Source organism: Oncorhynchus kisutch, linkage group LG14 (genome assembly GCF_002021735.2).
Source record: "Oncorhynchus kisutch isolate 150728-3 linkage group LG14, Okis_V2, whole genome shotgun sequence".
NCBI classification, from domain to species: Eukaryota; Metazoa; Chordata; class Actinopteri; order Salmoniformes; family Salmonidae; genus Oncorhynchus; species Oncorhynchus kisutch.
In genome coordinates this window covers 5,901,557-5,911,372 of record NC_034187.2, presented here as the reverse complement: position 1 = coordinate 5,911,372, position 9,816 = coordinate 5,901,557, and positions in this window count along the sequence as shown.

The window sequence follows — 9,816 nt, the reverse complement described above, 5'->3', positions numbered from 1 at the left end:
CTACCCAATAATGACAAAGAGAGAACCAGGTTACTACCCAATAATGACAAAGAGAGAACCAGGTTACTACCCAATAATGACAAAGAGAGAACCAGGTTACTACCCAATAATGACAAAGAGCGAACCAGGTTACTACCCAATAATGACAAAGAGAGAACCAGGTTACTACCCAATAATGACAGAGAGAACCAGGTTACTACCCAATAATGACAAAGAGCGAACCAGGTTACTACCCAATAATGACAAAGAGAGAACCAGGTTACTACCCAATAATGACAAAGAGAGAACCAGGTTACTACCCAATAATGACAAAGAGAGAACCAGGTTACTACCCAATAATGACAAAGAGAGAACCAGGTTACTACCCAATAATGACAAAGAGCGAACCAGGTTACTACCCAATAATGACAAAGAGAGAACCAGGTTACTACCCAATAATGACAAAGAGAGAACCAGGTTACTACCCAATAATGACAAAGAGAGAACCAGGTTACTACCCAATAATGACAAAGAGCGAACCAGGTTACTACCCAATAATGACAAAGAGCGAACCAGGTTACTACCCAATAATGACAAAGAGCGAACCAGGTTACTACCCAATAATGACAAAGAGCGAACCAGGTTACTACCCAATAATGACAAAGAGCGAACCAGGTTACTACCCAATAATGACAGAGAACCAGGTTACTACCCAATAATGACAAAGAGAGAACCAGGTTACTACCCAATAATGACAAAGAGCGAACCAGGTTACTACCCAATAATGACAAAGAGCGAACCAGGTTACTACCCAATAATGACAAAGAGCGAACCAGGTTACTACCCAATAATGACAAAGAGCGAACCAGGTTACTACCCAATAATGACAAAGAGCGAACCAGGTTACTACCCAATAATGACAAAGAGCGAACCAGGTTACTACCCAATAATGACAAAGAGCGAACCAGGTTACTACCCAATAATGACAAAGAGCGAACCAGGTTACTACCCAATAATGACAAAGAGAGAACCAGGTTACTACCCAATAATGACAAAGAGAGAACCAGGTTACTACCCAATAATGACAAAGAGAGAACCAGGTTACTACCCAATAATGACAAAGAGAGAACCAGGTTACTACCCAATAATGACAAAGAGAGAACCAGGTTACTACCCAATAATGACAAAGAGAGAACCAGGTTACTACCCAATAATGACAAAGAGCGAACCAGGTTACTACCCAATAATGACAAAGAGCGAACCAGGTTACTACCCAATAATGACAAAGAGCGAACCAGGTTACTACCCAATAATGACAAAGAGAGAACCAGGTTACTACCCAATAATGACAAAGAGAGAACCAGGTTACTACCCAATAATGACAAAGAGAGAACCAGGTTACTACCCAATAATGACAAAGAGAGAACCAGGTTACTACCCAATAATGACAAAGAGAGAACCAGGTTACTACCCAATAATGACAAAGAGAGAACCAGGTTACTACCCAATAATGACAAAGAGCGAACCAGGTTACTACCCAATAATGACAAAGAGCGAACCAGGTTACTACCCAATAATGACAAAGAGCGAACCAGGTTACTACCCAATAATGACAAAGAGCGAACCAGGTTACTACCCAATAATGACAAAGAGCGAACCAGGTTACTACCCAATAATGACAAAGAGCGAACCAGGTTACTACCCAATAATGACAAAGAGAGAACCAGGTTACTACCCAATAATGACAAAGAGAGAACCAGGTTACTACCCAATAATGACAAAGAGCGAACCAGGTTACTACCCAATAATGACAAAGAGAGAACCAGGTTACTACCCAATAATGACAAAGAGCGAACCAGGTTACTACCCAATAATGACAAAGAGAGAACCAGGTTACTACCCAATAATGACAAAGAGAGAACCAGGTTACTACCCAATAATGACAAAGAGAGAACCAGGTTACTACCCAATAATGACAAAGAGAGAACCAGGTTACTACCCAATAATGACAAAGAGAGAACCAGGTTACTACCCAATAATGACAAAGAGAGAACCAGGTTACTACCCAATAATGACAAAGAGAGAACCAGGTTACTACCCAATAATGACAAAGAGAGAATCAGGTTACTACCCAATAATGACAGAGAACCAGGTTACTACCCAATAATGACAAAGAGAGAACCAGGTTACTACCCAATAATGACAAAGAGAGAACCAGGTTACTACCCAATAATGACAAAGAGAGAACCAGGTTACTACCCAATAATGACAAAGAGCGAACCAGGTTACTACCCAATAATGACAAAGAGAGAACCAGGTTACTACCCAATAATGACAAAGGGAGAACCAGGTTACTACCCAATAATGACAAAGAGAGAACCAGGTTACTACCCAATAATGACAGAGAGAACCAGGTTACTACCCAATAATGACAAAGAGAGAACCAGGTTACTACCCAATAATGACAAAGAGAGAACCAGGTTACTACCCAATAATGACAAAGAGAGAACCAGGTTACTACCCAATAATGACAAAGAGAGAACCAGGTTACTACCCAATAATGACAAAGAGAGAACCAGGTTACTACCCAATAATGACAAAGAGAGAACCAGGTTACTACCCAATAATGACAAAGAGAGAACCAGGTTACTACCCAATAATGACAAAGAGAGAACCAGGTTACTACCCAATAATGACAGAGAGAACCAGGTTACTACCCAATAATGACAAAGAGAGAACCAGGTTACTACCCAATAATGACAAAGAGAGAACCAGGTTACTACCCAATAATGACAAAGAGAGAACCAGGTTACTACCCAATAATGACAAAGAGAGAACCAGGTTACTACCCAATAATGACAAAGAGCGAACCAGGTTACTACCCAATAATGACAAAGAGAGAACCAGGTTACTACCCAATAATGACAAAGAGAGAAGGAGAGAATTAGAGAACGCACACTTAGATTCACACAGGACACCGAATAGGACAGGAGAAGTACTCCAGATATAACAAACTGACCCCAGCCCCCCGACACAAACTACTGCAGCATAAATACTGGAGGCTGAGACAGGAGGGGCCAGGAGACACTGTGGCCCCATCCGAGGACACCCCCGGACAGGGCCAAACAGGAAGGTTATAACCCCACCCACTTTGCCAAAGCACAGCCCCCACACCACTAGAGGGATATCTTCAACCACCAACTTACCATCCTGAGACAAGGCTGAGTATAGCCCACAAAGATCTCCGCCACGGCACAACCCAAGGGGGGGGCGCCAACCCAGACAGGATGACCACAACAGTGAATCAACCCACTCAGGTGACGCACCCCCTCCAGGGACGGCATGAGAGTGCCCCAGCAAGCCAGTGACTCAGCCCCTGTAATAGGGTTAGAGGCAGAGAATCCCAGTGGAAAGAGGGGAACAGGCCAGGCAGAGACAGCAAGGGCGGTTCGTTGCTCCAGAGCCTTTCCGTTCACCTTCCCACTCCTGGGCCAGACTACACTCAATCATATGACCCACTGAAGAGATGAGTCTTCAGTAAAGACTTAAAGGTTGAGACCGAGTTTGCGTCTCTGACATGGGTAGGCAGACCGTTCCATAAAAATTGAGCTCTATAGGAGAAAGCCCTGCCCCCAGCTGTTTGCTTAGAAATTCTAGGGACAATTAGGAGGCCTGCGTCTTGTGACCGAGGATTGTGTTGAGGCACAGATCTGGGGAAAGGTACCAAAAAATGTCTGCAGCATTGAAGGTCCCCAAGAACACAGTGGCCTCCATTGTTAAATGGAAGAAGTTTGACACCACTAAGACTACTAAAATTTCAGTCTCTCGATGTGCAAAACTGACAGAGACATACCCCAAGCGACTTACAGCTGTAATCGCAGCAAAAGGTGGCGCTACAAAGTATTAACTTAAGGGGGCTGAATAATTTTGCACGCCCAATTTTTCAGTTTTTGATTTGTTAAAGTTTGAAATATCCAATAAATGTCGTTCCACTCCATGATTGTGTCCCACTTGTTGTTGATTCTTCACAAAAAAATACAGTTTTATATCTTTGTTTGAAGCCTGAAATGTGGCAAAAGGACGCAAAGTTCAAGGGGGCCGAATACTTTCGCAAGGCACTGTAGGTAAAACTCATATTACTGTCTGCTCATTTGCTAATGACCACTAGGTGGAGCTACAGACTTCTGTTCATCACTAGTGACAGAATATGACTAATATGCATGGGAGAATCTCAATGCATTTCCTTGATTCCTTGTGTCCTCTCCTCATCCAATGATGAAGGTTGGAGTGGAGGGACCTCTGACCTCATCCAATGGGTTTTGAGAAGGAGAGGATGTGAGGAATCATTGACGTTATGTCTATATTTCCCGATTCTCCACACTTTCACCAAAGTCCCCGTCATGGATTTAAAAACATATTAGATTGGTGTCGGAACTGTCTGGAGGGAGGAACTCCCCTTGCTCCTGTATCTTCACAGCATCATTAGTCACCACCCTCCATAGAGAGTTCACACATCTCCTCCATTTTGAGGAAAAGAGTCTAGAATGAAACCAAAATCTTCAAACACAAACTCCTTGCTCCTGAAGTCTACATTTGTTCACTACTTCAGATTGTTCCCACAAATCTAAAATCATTGGGTTGATGGAGGCATGGAATAGAGGGAGTTTCCACCAAACCAAATGTGTCACGTGCGCCAAAATACAGTGAAATGCTTACTTGCAAGCCCTTAACCAAACGATGCCGTTTTAAGAAAAAAATAAGTGTTAAAGTATTTACTAAATAAACTGAAGTAAACAATAAATAAAAGAAGAAATAGAAAAATAACAATTAATTAAAGAGCAACAATAAAATAACAGTAACAAGGCACCCCTGAGTGGCCATAGACTTTTTTTTCTACTGTGTTATTGACTTGTTAATTGTTTACTCCATGTGTAACTCTGTGTTGTCTGTTCACACTGCTATGCTTTATCTTGGTCAGGGTCGCAGTTGCAAATGAGAACTTGTTCTCAACTAGCCTACCTGGTTAAATAAAGGTGTTCTCAACTAGCCTACCTGGTTAAATAAAGGTGTTCTCAACTAGCCTACCTGGTTAAATAAAGGTGTTCTCAACTAGCCTACCTGGTTAAATAAAGGTGTTCTCAACTAGCCTACCTGGTTAAATAAAGGGGAAATAAAATAATAAATACAGGGGGCACCGGTTAGTCGAGGTAATATGTACATGTAGATAGGAAGGGGGGGGTCAATGCAAATAGTCCAGGTAGCCATTTGGTTAGCTGTTCATGAGTCTTATGGCATGAGGGTAGAAGCTGTTAAAAAGCCTTTTGGACCTTGACTTGGTGCTCCAGTACCACTTGGATTGCCATGCGGTAGTAGAGAAAACAGTCTATGACTAGGGTGGCTGGAGTCTTTGACTAGGGCATTCCTCTGACACTGCCTGGTATAGAGGTCCTGGATGGCAGAAAGCTTGGCCCCGGTGATGTACTGGGCCACACACACTACCCTCTGTAGTGCCTTGCGGTCGGAGGCCGAGCAGTTGCTCTCGATGTTTCAGTCTCCTGAGGGGGAATAGGTTTTGTCGTGCCCTCTTCACGACTGTCTTTGTGTGTTTGAACCAAGACAGTTCGTTGGTGATGTGGAAACCAAGGAACTTGAAGCTCTCAACCTGCTCCACTACAGCCCCGGCGATGAGAATGGGGTTGTGCTCTGCCCTCATTTTCCTGTAGTCCACAATCATCTCCTTTGTCTTGATCACGATGAGGGAGAGGTTGAGCGTGCACCCCTGAGTGGCCACCGTGTTGAGGATCAGCGTAGGTGATGTGTTGTTACCTACCCTTACCACCTGGGGACGGCCCGTCAGGAAGTCCAGGATCCAGTTGCAGAGGGAGGTGTTAGTCCCAGGGTCCTTAGCTTAGTGATGCGCTTTGAGGGCACTATGGTGTTGAACACTGAGCTGTAGTCAATGAACAGCATTCTCACGTAGGTGTTCCTTTTGTCCAGGTGGGAAAGGGCAATGTGGATTGCAATAGAGATTGCATCATCTGTTGGGACTGTATGCAAATTGGAGTGGGTCTAGGGTGTCTGGGATAATGGTGTTGATGTGAGCCATGACCAGCCTTTCAAAGCACTTCATGACTACAGACGTGAGTGCTATGGGTCAGTAGTCTTTTAGGAAGCTTACCTTGGCGTTCTTGGGCACACAGACTATTGTGGTCTGCTTAAAACATGTTGGTATTACAGACTCTGTCAGGAACAGGTTGAAAATGTAAGTGAAGACACTTGCCAGTTGGTCAGAGCATGCTCGGAGTACACGTCCTGGTAATCCGTCTGTTGACCTGTTTAAAGATCTTACTCACATCGGCTACTGAGACCGTGATCACACAGTCGTCCGGAACAGCTGGTTCTCTCATGCATTCTTCAGAGTTGCTTGTCTCGAAGTGCGCATAGAAGTAATGTTGCTCGTCTGGTAAGCTTGTGTCACTGGGAAGCTCACGGCTGTGCTTCCCTTTATTGTCATCTGACCACTTCTGTATTGAGCGAGTCATTGGTACTTCCTGCTTTAGTTTTTGCTTGTAAGCAGGAATCAGGAGGATAGAGTTACGGTCAGATTTGCCAAATGGAGGGTGAGGGAGTGCTTTGTACTCCTCTCTGTGTGTGGAGTAAAGGTGGTCTAGAGTTTTTTTTCCACCTGGTTGCACATGTAACATACAGCTCGTTGAATGCAGTCTTAGTGCCAGCATCGGTAATGGCAATTTGAGCTACAGTACCTACCAGATGAGCTACAGTACCTACCAGATGAGCTACAGTACCAACCAGATGAGCTACAGTACCAACCAGATGAGTTACAGTACCTACCAGATGAGCTACAGTACCAACCAGATGAGTTACAGTTCCTACCAGATGAGCTACAGTACCAACCAGATGAGCTACAGTACCAACCAGATGAGTTACAGTACCAACCAGATGAGTTACAGTTCCTACCAGATGAGTTCAGAACCAACCAGATGAGTTACAGTACCAACCAGATGAGCTACAGTTCCTACCAGATGAGTTCAGAACCAACCAGATGAGTTACAGTACCAACCAGATGAGCTACAGTACCTACCAGATGAGTTACAGTACCAACCAGATGAGCTACAGTTCCAACCAGATGAGTTACAGTACTTACCAGATGAGCTACAGTACCAACCAGATGAGCTACAGTACCAACCAGATGAGCTACAGTACTTACCAGATGAGTTACAGTACCAACCAGATGAGTTACAGTACCAACCAGATGAGCTACAGTTCCAACCAGATGAGCTACAGTTCCAACCAGATGAGATACAGTTCCTACCAGATGAGTTACAGTACCAGCCAGATGAGTTACAGTACCAACCAGATGAGCTACAGTACCTACCAGATAAGCTACAGTTGGGGATGGAGTTGGAGCCTGGGGGATGAGGTTAGCTATGGCAACGCTGAGTCTGGGGAACGAGGTTAGCTATGGCAACGCTGAGCCTTGGGGATGAGGTTAGCTATGGCAACGCTGAGCCTGGGGGATGAGGATAGCTATGACAACGCTGAGCCTTGGGGATGAGGTTAGCTATGGCAATGCTGAGTCTGTGGGATGAGGTTAGCTATGGCAACGCTGAGCCTGGGGGATGAGGATAGCTATGACAACGCTGAGCCTTGGGGATGAGGTTAGCTATGGCAATGCTGAGCCTGGGGGATGAGGTTAGCTATGACAATGCTGAGCCTGGGGGATGAGGTTAGCTATGACAACGCTGAGCCTGGGGGGTGAGGTTACCTATGGCAACGCTGAGCCTGGGGGGGGATGAGGTTAGCTATGGTAACGCTGAGTCTTGGGGGTTGAGGTTAGCTATGACAACGCTGAGCCTGGGGGGTGAGGTTAGTTATGATAACGCTGAGCCTGGGGGATGAGGTTACCTATGGCAACGCTGAGCCTGGAGGGTGAGGTTAGTTATGGTAACGCTGAGCCTGGGGGATGAGGTTACCTATGGCAACGCTGAGCCTGGAGGGTGAGGTTAGTTATGGTAACGCTGAGCCTGGGGGATGAGGTTACCTATGGCAACGCTGAGCCTGGAGGGTGAGGTTAGTTATGGTAACGCTGAGCCTGGGGGATGAGGTTAGCTATGACAACGCTGAGCCTGGGGGGGATGAGGATAGCTATGACAATGCTGAGCCTGGGGGATGAGGTTAGCTATGACAACGCTGAGCCTGGGGGGGATGAGGTTACCTATGGCAACGCTGAAAGGAGAGCAAATACAGTCATACAGGCTGTGACTTACTAGAGTGACTGTTCACTTGAACCAGTTGACAGTTTGTTGTGTAACTTCTTCTTTTCAGGGGGTTGCCTTGGTTACCGTGATGTTCATGACCTTGGTTTCATTTTCAGTATCTCTTTTCCTAATTTTGAAGTGTAAACTGCAGAGATCTTGACTTTGGGCCAGACATAGGAGAGAACGCGTAGGTGTACTTCCTGATGACATGAAGGATTGTGAAATTTGAGGTGAAGGGTGGTCTATGTGCAATAGGAAGCAATATTATGATTGGCTCACAAAAGCTAAAAAAAGGTCAACATGTTGATTAGGCTAAACACAGACACAGACACACACACACACACACACACACACACACACACAGAGATATATAATATGAGTTCTGTAGGCTACAGAGGGGAGGGCAGTCAATGGTTAGAGCGTTGGAATAGTAACCGAAAAGTTTCAAGTTCAAATCCCCGAGCTGACAAGGTACAAATCTGTCGTTCTGCCCCTGAACAAGGATGTTAACCCACTGTTCCGTCATTGAAAATAAGAATTTGTTCTTAATTAACTGACTTGCCTGGTTAAATAAAGGTAAAATTAAAAATGTTATTATTATCATCATTGTCAAGGAAAGGGAATGACAGTCAGCTATTCATGTCACTGTCTCGCCCGTATCTGTGTAGACTTATTATGCAAATCTGATTAAATTATCTGCCATAATTAAAGTAACTTTTGTTAAATTAAGTTTTCAATGTTATGAATGAAAGCATGTTTTATTTCAACCCATGACTTATTTGTCATGTTTAATCATTTATTTGCAACGGATGATGTGTGTGTGTGTGTGTGTGTGTGTGTGTGTGTGTGTGTGTGTGTGTGTGTGTGTGTGTGTGTGTGTGTGTGTGTGTGTGTGTGTGTATATATATATTTTTCACCATTATTTAACCAGGTAGCCTAGTTGAGAACAAGTTCTCATTTGCAACTGTGACCTGGCCAAGATAAAGCAAAGCAGTTCGACACATACAACAACACAGAGTTACACATGGAATGAACAAAACATAGTCAATAATACAGTAGAAAGAAAGCAGAGTCTATATACAGTGAGTGCAAATAAGGTCAAATAAGGGAGGTAAGGCCGTGGTGGTGAAGTAATTACAATATAGCAATTAAACACTGGAATGGTAGATGTGCAAAAGATGGATGTGCAAGGAGAGATACTGTGGTGCAAAAGGAGCAAGATAAATAAATACAGTATGGGAATGAGGTAGATAGATGGGCTGTATACAGATGGGCTATGAACAGGTGCAGTGATCTGTGAGCTGCTCTGACAGCTGATTCTTAAAGCTAGTGAGGGAGATGGGAGTCTCCAGAATCTCCATTTATACATTCCGGAATCTCCAGAATCTCCATATATACATTCCGGAATCTCCATATATACATTCCGGAATCTCCATAAATACATTCCGGAATCTCCATATTTATATATATATATATATATGACATAAAAGTTATTTTGATTCAATGACAGTTTTAAACAGATGCATTGGCCTTGTAGAGGAATTTTTGAATATCAAAT